This window comes from Rhinopithecus roxellana, chromosome 10, assembly GCF_007565055.1.
Source record: "Rhinopithecus roxellana isolate Shanxi Qingling chromosome 10, ASM756505v1, whole genome shotgun sequence".
NCBI lineage: Eukaryota > Metazoa > Chordata > Mammalia > Primates > Cercopithecidae > Rhinopithecus > Rhinopithecus roxellana.
In genome coordinates, this window is record NC_044558.1 from 43,371,367 (window position 1) to 43,382,149 (window position 10,783).

A 10,783-nucleotide genomic window follows, 5' to 3' on the forward strand; every position below is an offset into this window, starting at 1 on the left:
ACGAGATCACAATCTTGGCCTCTGAGTTCGACAACCCTATGGTTATTTTAAACAAATTAAAGCAGATTGCTTTCTTTCTGGAGTGCTAGTGAAATGGATCTTGCCACCAGCAGACCCTTCCAAGCTCCTGGCCGCAGTTTATTGGCTCATTGCCACGTGTCATTAGTGACCTATTTTCACTGCTGTGAAATCGGCCATGTCTGAAGTCCCCTGAATCAGCAGTTTCTCCCTCCACTCACGGGCTCCAGGCTGGCAAAGCTGACACCAGTGTCACAGAAAATGCAACACGCTGCCCTCTCCCCAAAATGTGGGGAGAGCACGGTTTTGCTATGAAGATGTCGGCTTTGACCTGAGGCTGACTTGAGAGCCCAGCTGTCATGTCTCTTCCAAATAAGCTGCTGAATGTGGAATTATCTTGGCTGAATAATTAATCAGGACTAAAAATAACCCCAAACTGCCTGGGCTTTGCTTAAATCCTACACAGGTGAGAGAAGTAGTTTTTTTTTTTTAACGTAATTGCAAAACCCATATTTTGAAAGACTCTGCACCAAAATATGAAAATAATTACCCAACAAGCCAATTTGGGAGGTAATTCACAGTTAATCTGGCTCTCTTTAAAAAAAAATGCCACCTTTTGAATTGCACATTGACTTCAGATTGTCAGTTCTTCGTGGTTATGAAAAGCAATCGAGAGTTGTACTCAGAATTTTCTAAGAATACCTTCAAACACAAATCCATGGGGAAAAAATATATCCGTTTGTATAAAGAGCTACGAAAGAGAGCCTGTTACTAGGCAGATTAGACAGTGAGTCAAGTTCCACAAGAGGGCGCTCTCCCCATGCTTCCTTCTGGAAGCTGAGGACGCTGCGTTTCGCCCCGGCCTTGGCTGCCCTTTCCTTTGCCCTTGTGCAAACGATGTGCTCCCAAGAGCGAATGGTCAGTGTCCTGTGGAATGCTACTCCTGTGACCACTTTCTGATTGAGATCATCAGGCAAATGCTATCTCTGTAACATCAGAGGAGCAACTTCAAATGAGGAGAAATCAAGCAAAACATTAAAAATACAGAGGAAAAAAACAAATAAATACATCTAAACTGCCTGCTCTCCATGGTGATCTAGCTTTGTGTGTTCATTTTCTTGATACTGCTGTGATAAAAATAGGATGTGATGAAATGAAAGTACATCCATCACAGCAATCTTGTGTACAGACCGAATCTCAGACCCAGATGTGGCTCCAACTAACCAGTGACCATGAGCAGGGCCCAGGTGTATTCTGGGAGGCTGCTCACCCTCACTGCCATTTCTTTCCTTCCCATAGGCACAGCCTCACCTTACGTTGAAGACAGATTCTATGAATCTGCCTGTCATCCTAGATGGCCACTAGGCAACTCCACTGGGACCATTTCTTCCTGCTCTATGCTCCCGTGACCTTCATTCATACTCCCTCTTCCTCTGCTGGAAACCTACTTCTTTTACCTCCTCAAAGGTAAAGGACCAGCTGGTGAACAAAAGAATAAATTTGCTCTATCTAAAGAGAAACATTAGAACAATGGAGGAAAAATTGATGCAAGACAGATGACTTGGGCTCATCATAAAACACTGAGCAGTCAGCAGAATATTAAGAACAGACTTCTATTCGCTACCACAGACATACCCATCTGCATACCTGAATGCTGAGAACAAGCCTCACCAGACGCCAGAGGCATAAATGAGAGGAATCACTTACCCTCTGAGGCTCAGGCTTCTCTACTGGAAAAAAAAGATAATAAAAATATCAGCTCAGTTGGGCATAGTGGCTCATGTCTGTAATCCCAGCACTTTGGGAGGCCAAGGCGGGTGGATCACCTGAGGTCAGGATTTGGAGACCAGCCTGGCCAACATGGTGAAACCCCATTTCTACTAAAAGTACAAAAATTAGCTGGGCGTGGTGCTGCATACCTGTAGTCCTAGCTACTTAAGAGGCTGAGGCAGGAGAATCGCTTGAGCCCAGGAGGCGGAGGTTGCAGTGAGCTGAGATCACTCCACTGCACTCCAGCCTGGGTAACAGAGCAAGACTCCCTCTCAAAAAAAAAAAAAAAAAAGCCTAATGAATTGTCAGTCTCAAGTCAGTGGGTAGCCAGTGGGTGGCCTGGTAATGTAATCATCCTATGAAAGAGAGGGTCCATAGAATACAATGATGTGTGATCTTGTTACTTCATTTTCTGTGATGTGGGTTGAATAAGTGTCACAAAGAATAAGAGAAGAGCTGTGGTTGTTGGTACAGAAATAAACACTGTTCATCTTGAAACTCTCACCTCGTCCCCGGAAGTATCCAATAGAATTTATTGATGCGTATTTCCTACCCAGTGTAGTCAGTTAATGTGCAATAAAAATGCTGAAGTCCCCAGCTTAAATTCTTAAAATTCTAGCAGGTATACCAGGCCCTGAGCTTGGAAATGCATGCAAATCTCTTCATTTGAATAGCTGACTTAATATCATTAGTTCCATCCTATATCCTCTGGTTAGATCTCAGCTCCAATGAAGCCTCAGGAGCTGATGGTATTCCCATACAGTCTTGTTAGTTTTAGAGAGAAAACTCTCCCCACAACCACAAAAGTCTTCTCCTAAGCCCTTCACCTAGATGTGTCACAAGGAGCGTGAAGCATCATCACTCCTGGGACAATGACCCTAAATCCTTGTCCCACTGAGATAGTAGCCCTGTGTTCCTGTCAATAGGAAACCCTTGGGCATTTGTTGTGCACTGTGGGCAAAGGAGGTTAGGAGGAAAACCTGGTTTGGCAAAAATGATGCAGAACAGGGACTTGCCAGACAGTAAGGGTAAAAAGAAAATGACTTCTAACTGGTTATGTGGCTGAAAGTCAAGGTGCAGTTGCACCTTGTGGCCTTTGGCTCCCCAGAGGCAGGAAAGAGGATAGAAAGGTAGTGGAAATACCTAGAAGATGAGACCTGAGACCAGCAGAGGCAGAGAGGTCTTTCTGGCTTTCTTTGGGAGAGCAGCATTCCTCATTTCTCAACTCTGTGCTCCCTATGACTTCTGTTTAACTTCTGTCAAAGTACTTGTCACCCCACATTACTCTTTCTTTTTTTTTTTTTTCTTTTTTGAGACGGAGTATGGCTCTGTCGCCCAGGCTGGAGTGCAGTGGCCGGTTCTCAGCTCACTGCAAGCTCCGCCTCCCGGGTTTACGCCATTCTCCTGCCTCAGCCTCCCGAGTAACTGGGACTACATTAGCTGGGACTACAGGCGCCCGCCACCTCGGCCGGCTAGTTTTTTGTATATTTTAGTAGAGACGGGGTTTCACCGTGTTAGCCAGGATGGTCTTGATCTCCTGACCTTGTGATCCGCCCATCTCGGCCTCCCAAAGTGCTGGGATTACAGGCTTGAGCCACCGCGCCCGGCCACTCTTTCCTATTTGTCTATGTTCCTCAGTAAACTTCAAGCTCCACGTGAGCCAGAACCAGGTTTGGTTTGTCCATAATGGTGAATAAACTTGTATCCCCCAAACTGATTACAGCCCAGGTTCATAGTAGATGCTTAATAAAAATGTCTTAAATGAGTAAATGAATGCTGTACGCAAAGGTTAGCCCTGAAGGAGAAATGAGCAACATATTCTAATGGAGATGTATGTAGCACAGAACTTGGAGATCAAAGTCAACCTCTTGGGTGGACTTCAGGGACGGGTTTTAAACAAAGAGGCAGGAAGATCCATAGCATTACTTGGGGGATGAATAAGACTCTAGAAATGAGTTGGCCCAGAAATTTGGGGTACAAGCAACACTTACGTTGTTTGATATGAGTTACAGAGTATTTTCTTCTATTTACTACTTTCTTAAATTTAATTATGTGATAAAAAGTGATCACTGTGTGTATAAGTCTGTTTTCATACTACTATAAAGAACTACCTGAAACTGGGTAATTTATAAAGAAAAAAGTTTAATTGATTCACCATTCCACATGGCTGGGGAGGCCTCAGGAAACTTACAATTATGGCAGAAAGTGAAGGGAAAGCAAGGCAGATCTTACATGGCAGAAGTTAAGAGAAAGAGTAGGGGAAAATACCACTTTTAAACCATCAGATATGAGAAGTCCTTCACTATCATGAGTACAGCAAGGGGGAGACGGCCCCCATGATCCAATCACCTTCTGCCAGCTTCCTCCCCCAACACGTGGGGATTACAATTTGAGATGTGATTTGGGTGGGGACAGAATCGAACCATAGCACTGTGTATTTCAAATACTTCAGAGATGATGGGCACATAAGGGAAAAAGAATAGAGTGGGGACAATTTCCCTCAGGTGTCTGGAAGAACTTTCACAAAAACTAACTCATAGGTTGTTCTACTACAAGAGGATGGATAGCTCTTAACACCTAGTAAATAACTTCTCTATCTGAAGTCTGCTTCTCTTTCTCTGATGTCATTGATTTGTAAAGGGGTTTTGCCCCATCCCCCATTCTTCTTGATTAAGCTCATCTGTGAACACCAGGAGGCTGGTCTGCTCACCCCTACACAGGTGTCCTTTCTACTTTTTTTTGGCGGGGGGACAAAGTCTCAGCTCACTGCAACCTTGCCTCCTGAGTTCAAATGATTATCCCACTTCCGCCTCCCCAGTAGCTGGAATTACAGGTGCACGCCACCATGTCTGGCTAATTTTTTTGTATTTTTAGTAGAAATGGGGTTTCGCCATTTTGGCCAGGTTGATCTTGAACTCCTGACCTCAGGTCATCCACCTGCCTCGGCCTCCCAAAGTGCTGGGATTACAGGCGTGAGCCACCACGCCCAGCCCAGGTATCCTTTCTTAGATGGGCTTTACATCAGTCCCACTATCAGGCCCCAAACTAAGGTCAGTGTCTTAAGATTTGAAAGTCAATATGTCTATTAGTACTACTTAAGGGGAATAATTGTGTGCTACTTTTGGCTTCAGTAAGTACTGTAGGCATATCACAGCAAAGGCTTTAGAGGCTTAGAGAGAAATCGAGATAATTGCACAAAGGTGGTGACTTAAAACCAGCTTTACAATCTGTGTTATTCTCTTCACTGGAGAGAATCCTGTAAAAAGGGGCAGTTAGGAGAGAAGGAGATAGCCTATGTTCTTGAACCTGTGAGCACTCACTGGTGACATGGTTTAGAGAGTAGATAACTGGACTACCCATCTGGACACCCAGCTGCTGTCAATTTCAGCAAAGCAAAGTTTGGCTTCCCAGCAAGCTAGAGAGGCCTTTTCACCCTTGCACTTGATGTTCTCTTAACACGGAATGCTCTGTCCCAGCCCTGTCTATGGCTGGCTCCTCCTTCTTCGCGGGTCTCAGCTGAAATGCAACTTCCCCAGAGAGGCCTTCCCAGATAGTCCCCTCCCTGGTCATTCTCTATCATGTCGTTGTATTTCACTCATGGCACTCATCACCATCCAAAGCTGTCTTTCCGTGTACTTGTTTATTTGATTATTCACTGTGTCCTTTTGCTCCACAGATAAGATCCATAAAAGCAGGGACCCTGTCTCCCTTGTTCACTGTTTTATTACAAGCACTTCAAATAGTGTCTGGCACATAGTAGGACCTCTATCGCTGTGTACTGGATGTATGAATAAATGAATGAATGAATGAATGAATGAATGAGTAACCCGAATATGGGGCTCAAGATGGCAGTGAGAAAAGTGCTGTCCCATCATGAATAGTGTAGGTTTTATCTCTTGAAGAGGATATGAGCATTCTCTAAAGGAAAGGAGATAGGGAACAAGGAAGATATCTGTATCATTGGAAAAGATCTTTTATTTACATATTGAAGCACTAACACATCCTCCCCTACATGCATTTCTGCATGTGGGTGACATGCCAGAAGGCAGGCAGGGAGGGGCAGTCATTAAAGAACTAACAAACTCACCAAGTTATCACTGTGGTTTTAAAGTGGGGTGATTAAAAAGAACAAATGTTGGTGAGGAGGTGGAGAAAAGGAAACCCTAGTGTGCTGTTGGTAGGAATGTAAATTGGTATAGCCCTTATGGAAAATAGGATGGAGGTTTCTCAAAAACCTAAAAATAGAACTACCATATGACCAGGAAATGAAATTGGTAACTCAAAGAGATATTTGGACTCCCATGTTCGTTGCGGGACTATCTACAATAGCCAAGATATGGAATCAACCTAAGTGTCCAAAACAGGTGAATGGATAAAGAAAATGTAGTATTTATACACAGTGGAATTTGATTTAGCTTTTAAAAAGAAGGAAACCCTATCATTTGTGACAACGTGGACGGACCTGGAAGACATTATTTAAATGAAACAAGCCAGACACAGAAAGAAAAATACTGTATAATTTCACTTATAGGTGGAATCTAAAATAGTCACACTCATAGAAGCAGAGACTTAGTGGTTACCATGGGCTGGGGGGAGGGAGACATGGGGAGGTGTTGGTCAAAGGGTATAAATTTTCACTTATGAAAGACGAATAAGTTCTGGAGATCTACTGTGCGATGTAGTGCCTACAGCTAATGATATGATATTGTATACTTGAAATTTTCTAAGACAGTAGATCTTACATTGAGTGTTCTTACCACAATATAATAATAATAACAAATGCATGGGAGGGAACTTTGAGAGGTGATTGTTTATATCTACAGGCTTGGTGGTTTTATGAGTAGACACTTATCCCCAGACTCACTGAGTTGTTTACATTAAATATGTACATATTTTACATGTTAATCATACCACAATAAAATGATAATAGAGTAGATAGATAGATACACAGATAGATAGATAAAGTGGGGTGTTTACACACAGCTCACAAAAGGCAGAGAATGGCTTTGTTTTACCATTTGAGTGCAGTGAGAGAATGTAATTAAACTGACCAAAAATCCCTGGGAATTTATTCAATTCTTTTGAACAATGACCATCTATGGGAAGGGAAGTCCCATCCATATCAGGCAAGGGGACACCAGCAAGTTTAATCATCTTGCATTTAAATGCTTTCCATCTATCCTTCATGCTCAACACACAATACAAAGACAGCCTTCCACACTGGGACCCTCTCCACCCACAGCACGCGCCCTCTGACCTGCTTTCCAAGCAGTGGTGGTGGCCTGCCTCTGTCCTGATGCACCCCTGCCATGGCCCAGTTCTCTCTCAGTACGTTTGTCTGGCAGAAGGATTAAGGGTGTCCATCATGGCTGCTAAACAGTACCAAGCTAATGCCCTATTATAAAATTACTTTCACATATATAGGATGCAATGGTTCTAATGAGGGGAAAGGCATGCTAAGAACAATTATCCCACCTTAGATTAGCTTAGTACTTTATACAGTTGACAAAGCTTTTTTAGCAAAATCACCTCATTTTAATTTCAATCCTCATCACTGAAATTCATGTAAAAAGAAAAGAGCAGGTATTTTTCCATCATCATTTTGTGGAGGAGGAATCTAAGGTCAAAACAGGTGAATGACTTGTTCCTGGTCACAGAGCTAGGAGGACCCAGGTCTCCTTGTCTCCAAATGCACTATTAAAAGCCAAGTTTATGAGGAAAGATCCATGGCTGACACCCTCCTTGTTACAACTGAATTGTCCATATGTAAAGCTTTCTGCAGATACAGAATAACTTATTTTATAATTTTATTGTGTTGGATCAGGGTCAAAGGCCAGACAAGCTTGTCACTGGAGGCAATTATTGAACAATGACAAGAAGGAAGGAGGCAAAGAAGAAAGGAAGGGAGAAAAGTCTTCCTCTTTAAGGGATCAGGCTGTCTACACAGCACATCCATATCCTCTATATGAGAATGAGAGTAGAATAGGGACCACCACAGTTGACTGTCCCCCAGTAAGTACTATGAGCATAGCAGTTTGGAACTGACATGGGCCTTGGAGATCATAATAAGCTGTATGGCTTTGCTTGCTAAGTTACTCATGCTCATTGCCACATCAGCTGATCTGAACTCACATTCCCATACACAAACATTGAAAACAAATACTTTCTGGACTAAAAATAAAGTACACATAACAGTCTGTTTAAGTGAATCATCCTTCCTTGGGAAGCTAAAAACGGGTGGGAGGGGAGCAGTCCATAGGCTGCAGATGGGACGGGTGGCAGTGTGGACAGAGTCTCTCTTTGATCCTCTGAGAATTCCCCTGTTGAAAATGCTGTGGGGAGATGAATCCTCCTCTCAGAATACAGGCTGCATCTGACCTTCCTCCTTTGAGTGTTAGCTTCAGCTCACACACTCTGCCTCTCTCTCATTCTCTACCTCTCTGTCTGTCTGTCTGTCTGTCTGTCTCTCTCTCTCTCTCTCTCTCTCTCTCTGCCTGTAAATAACTTATTCTATAATAACATTGTGGCTGAGATAGGGGAGGCTGGAAAGTCCCAGCCTGGGGTTATGCAAGGAACTTTATTATTTCCAGTAATGTTAGGAGTTGGCTAAATGGTCTGCAAAAGAGCCTTGTTCCTTTTCCTCCTGGCTTCCATCACATGTGCATTCATTTATTCCAGGATTGATTTATTGTGTAAACATTCACTGATGGGTTCCGTAGGTACACATATGAATAAGAAAGAGTCCCTACTGTCCGGCCAGAAGCTCTACTCCAGTGAAGAGGAGCAGCCTTTGCGAGAGATGCAGGAAATGAGGCCAAAGGGTGGTGCGGACAGGGCAGAATGGCCATATGCCATTCTGAGGAGTTCGCACTTGATCCTACTGGTCAGGTGAGGATTTCCCGGACTTTGGCATGGGAAACTGTATTTTTAAAAGAATTTAATTAAACATTCTTGGTATTGACAACTCACTTTTACTATATTATTTAAACATATACAAATATAAAACATGTTTAAAAAAAAACTTTAGATGAATTAAATTTAGCAGTGTTTAACTGAGCAATAAGCAATTTGTGAATCAGGCAGCCCTCGGAAGCAGAAGAGGTTCAGAGAACTCAGTCCACAAGGTTGAACAGGCAGCCTTATGGACAGGAAACAGAAGTGAGATACAGAAAGAGCTTGATTGGTTACAGCTCAGTGGTTGCCTTATTTGCACATGGCCTGATCAGTTGGTAGCCTGTGATTGGCTGAGACTTTACTCCTAGTTAGGCTTTCAGTTTGTGTATGTACTAAGTTAGGCTGTAGTTTGTTACCTAGGCACTCAAGTTAGGGAGGCATTCTCAGACGAAATTTAGTTTAGCAATGGGGTATAATTTCCCAATGTGTACATTTTAGGCAATTATAAATCCAAAAGAATTATAATGTAAAACCAATTAAATGCAAATTAACAAAATTCATTTAATGCAACGAATATTACTGAAACAAAATGTCTGCTGCCCAGGAATGTGGTACTGACTATAAGCATGTGGAATATTTTCAGTGCAGGTTGTCTCCGTGATATGCTGAGCAATGACTCAGTAATCTCACTCCTCCCTAGTCAAACTAGCATGGAGCCAACCATTCAAAGAGGCTGTGGTGATGTCACATGGCCAGCACTTCCCTTGTCTATATGTTGAGTTTGATTCCGGTGTAATTTTTTTTTTTTCTGTTACCCAGGCTGGAGTGCAATGAAGCGATCTCAGCTCACTGTAACCTCCACCTCCTGGGTTCAAGTGATTCTTGTGCCTCAGCCTCCTGAGTAGGTGGGACTACAGGCACATGCCACCATGCTTGGATAATTTTTATATTTTTAGTAGAGACGGGTTTCACCATGTTGGCCAGGCTGGTCTCAAAATCCTGACCTCAGGTGATCCACCCGCCTTGGCCTCCCAAAGTGCTGGGATTACGGGCATAAGCCACTGTGCCCAGCCTGTCTCCAGGGTAATTTTAAATGCAAAGGCAGTTGTAAAGACAAATCAACTGGCAGCATTTGGTTATACAGTCATCCAATGATCTAGAAAATGCTTCTATTTAAATTTTAACCTGTCCTTGAAATTAAAGTTTTTTTTTTTTTTAATTTCTGATGATACCATCAGTCCCAAGAGTACATCACTGAAGCCCTTAGCATGCAGTTGGGGGAAATATTATGTAAGTACTAGGGGCTTGCAATGGACAGATTTTGGGCAAGAAAGTGACATGATCAGATTTTCATATTAGAGCAATTACACAAGGGGCAGTATGATGGATAGAGTAGAGGAGAGAAAAACTCAGAGTAAGGAGGCCACTTGGGAGACAAGTACAATAATTTAGGCAAAAGATGATGAATGATCTAAACAAAGTCAGTGTGAGTGATGAGGCATGAGAGAATAGACTAGAAACGTTTGTAAGAGGCAGAATCTATAGACCTCAGGGACTGATTCAATGTGGCAGGTGAAGGAGAAGGGGTATTTGAACCTTAGGCAACACTGTTAACCCTAGATGGGAATATAAGGAAATCAAGTTTAATTTCAGATATGGTGACTTGGGGGTGGGGAGGCTGTGAACTATTGGGGTGAGGCCAGTCAAATATAGTCGGCTAGAACTGCAGAGAAAAAGCTTCTACGTGAGGCTAGCACGCTAGCATGGCTGAGTAGACACCAGCCTATGCAGTGTAATTTCTAGGGCCAAGAAACTCTCATCACCCATCCGTCCCTCGCCAAATAGTATGTTTCTCCTACCTACTGGTCGCTACTCAAAGGTGTACCCCAAATGAATATAGCTCCTATCGTCTAACTTAATGCTCTGATACATTTTTTCTTTTGGAGACAGGGTCTCTGTTGCCCAGGTTGGAGTGCAGGGGCGCACAATCATAGCTCATTGCAACCTCAAACTCCTGGACTCAAGTGATTCTCCTACCTCAGCCTCCCGAGTGACTGGGACTACAGGTGTACACCACTCTGACCGGCTAATTTTCTTGTAA

General features: G+C 43.1%; 1 long non-coding RNA gene across 1 annotated transcript; it reads left to right on the forward strand.

Annotated features, from left to right (window-relative positions):
• The first annotated feature begins 218 nt into the window (after positions 1-218).
• LOC115899897 lies at positions 219-1,787 on the forward strand. The gene is made up of 2 exons (XR_004059481.1): positions 219-484; positions 1,318-1,787. It is a non-coding gene; the product is annotated as an uncharacterized LOC115899897 (long non-coding RNA).
• Positions 1,788-10,783: the final 8,996 nt, after the last annotated feature.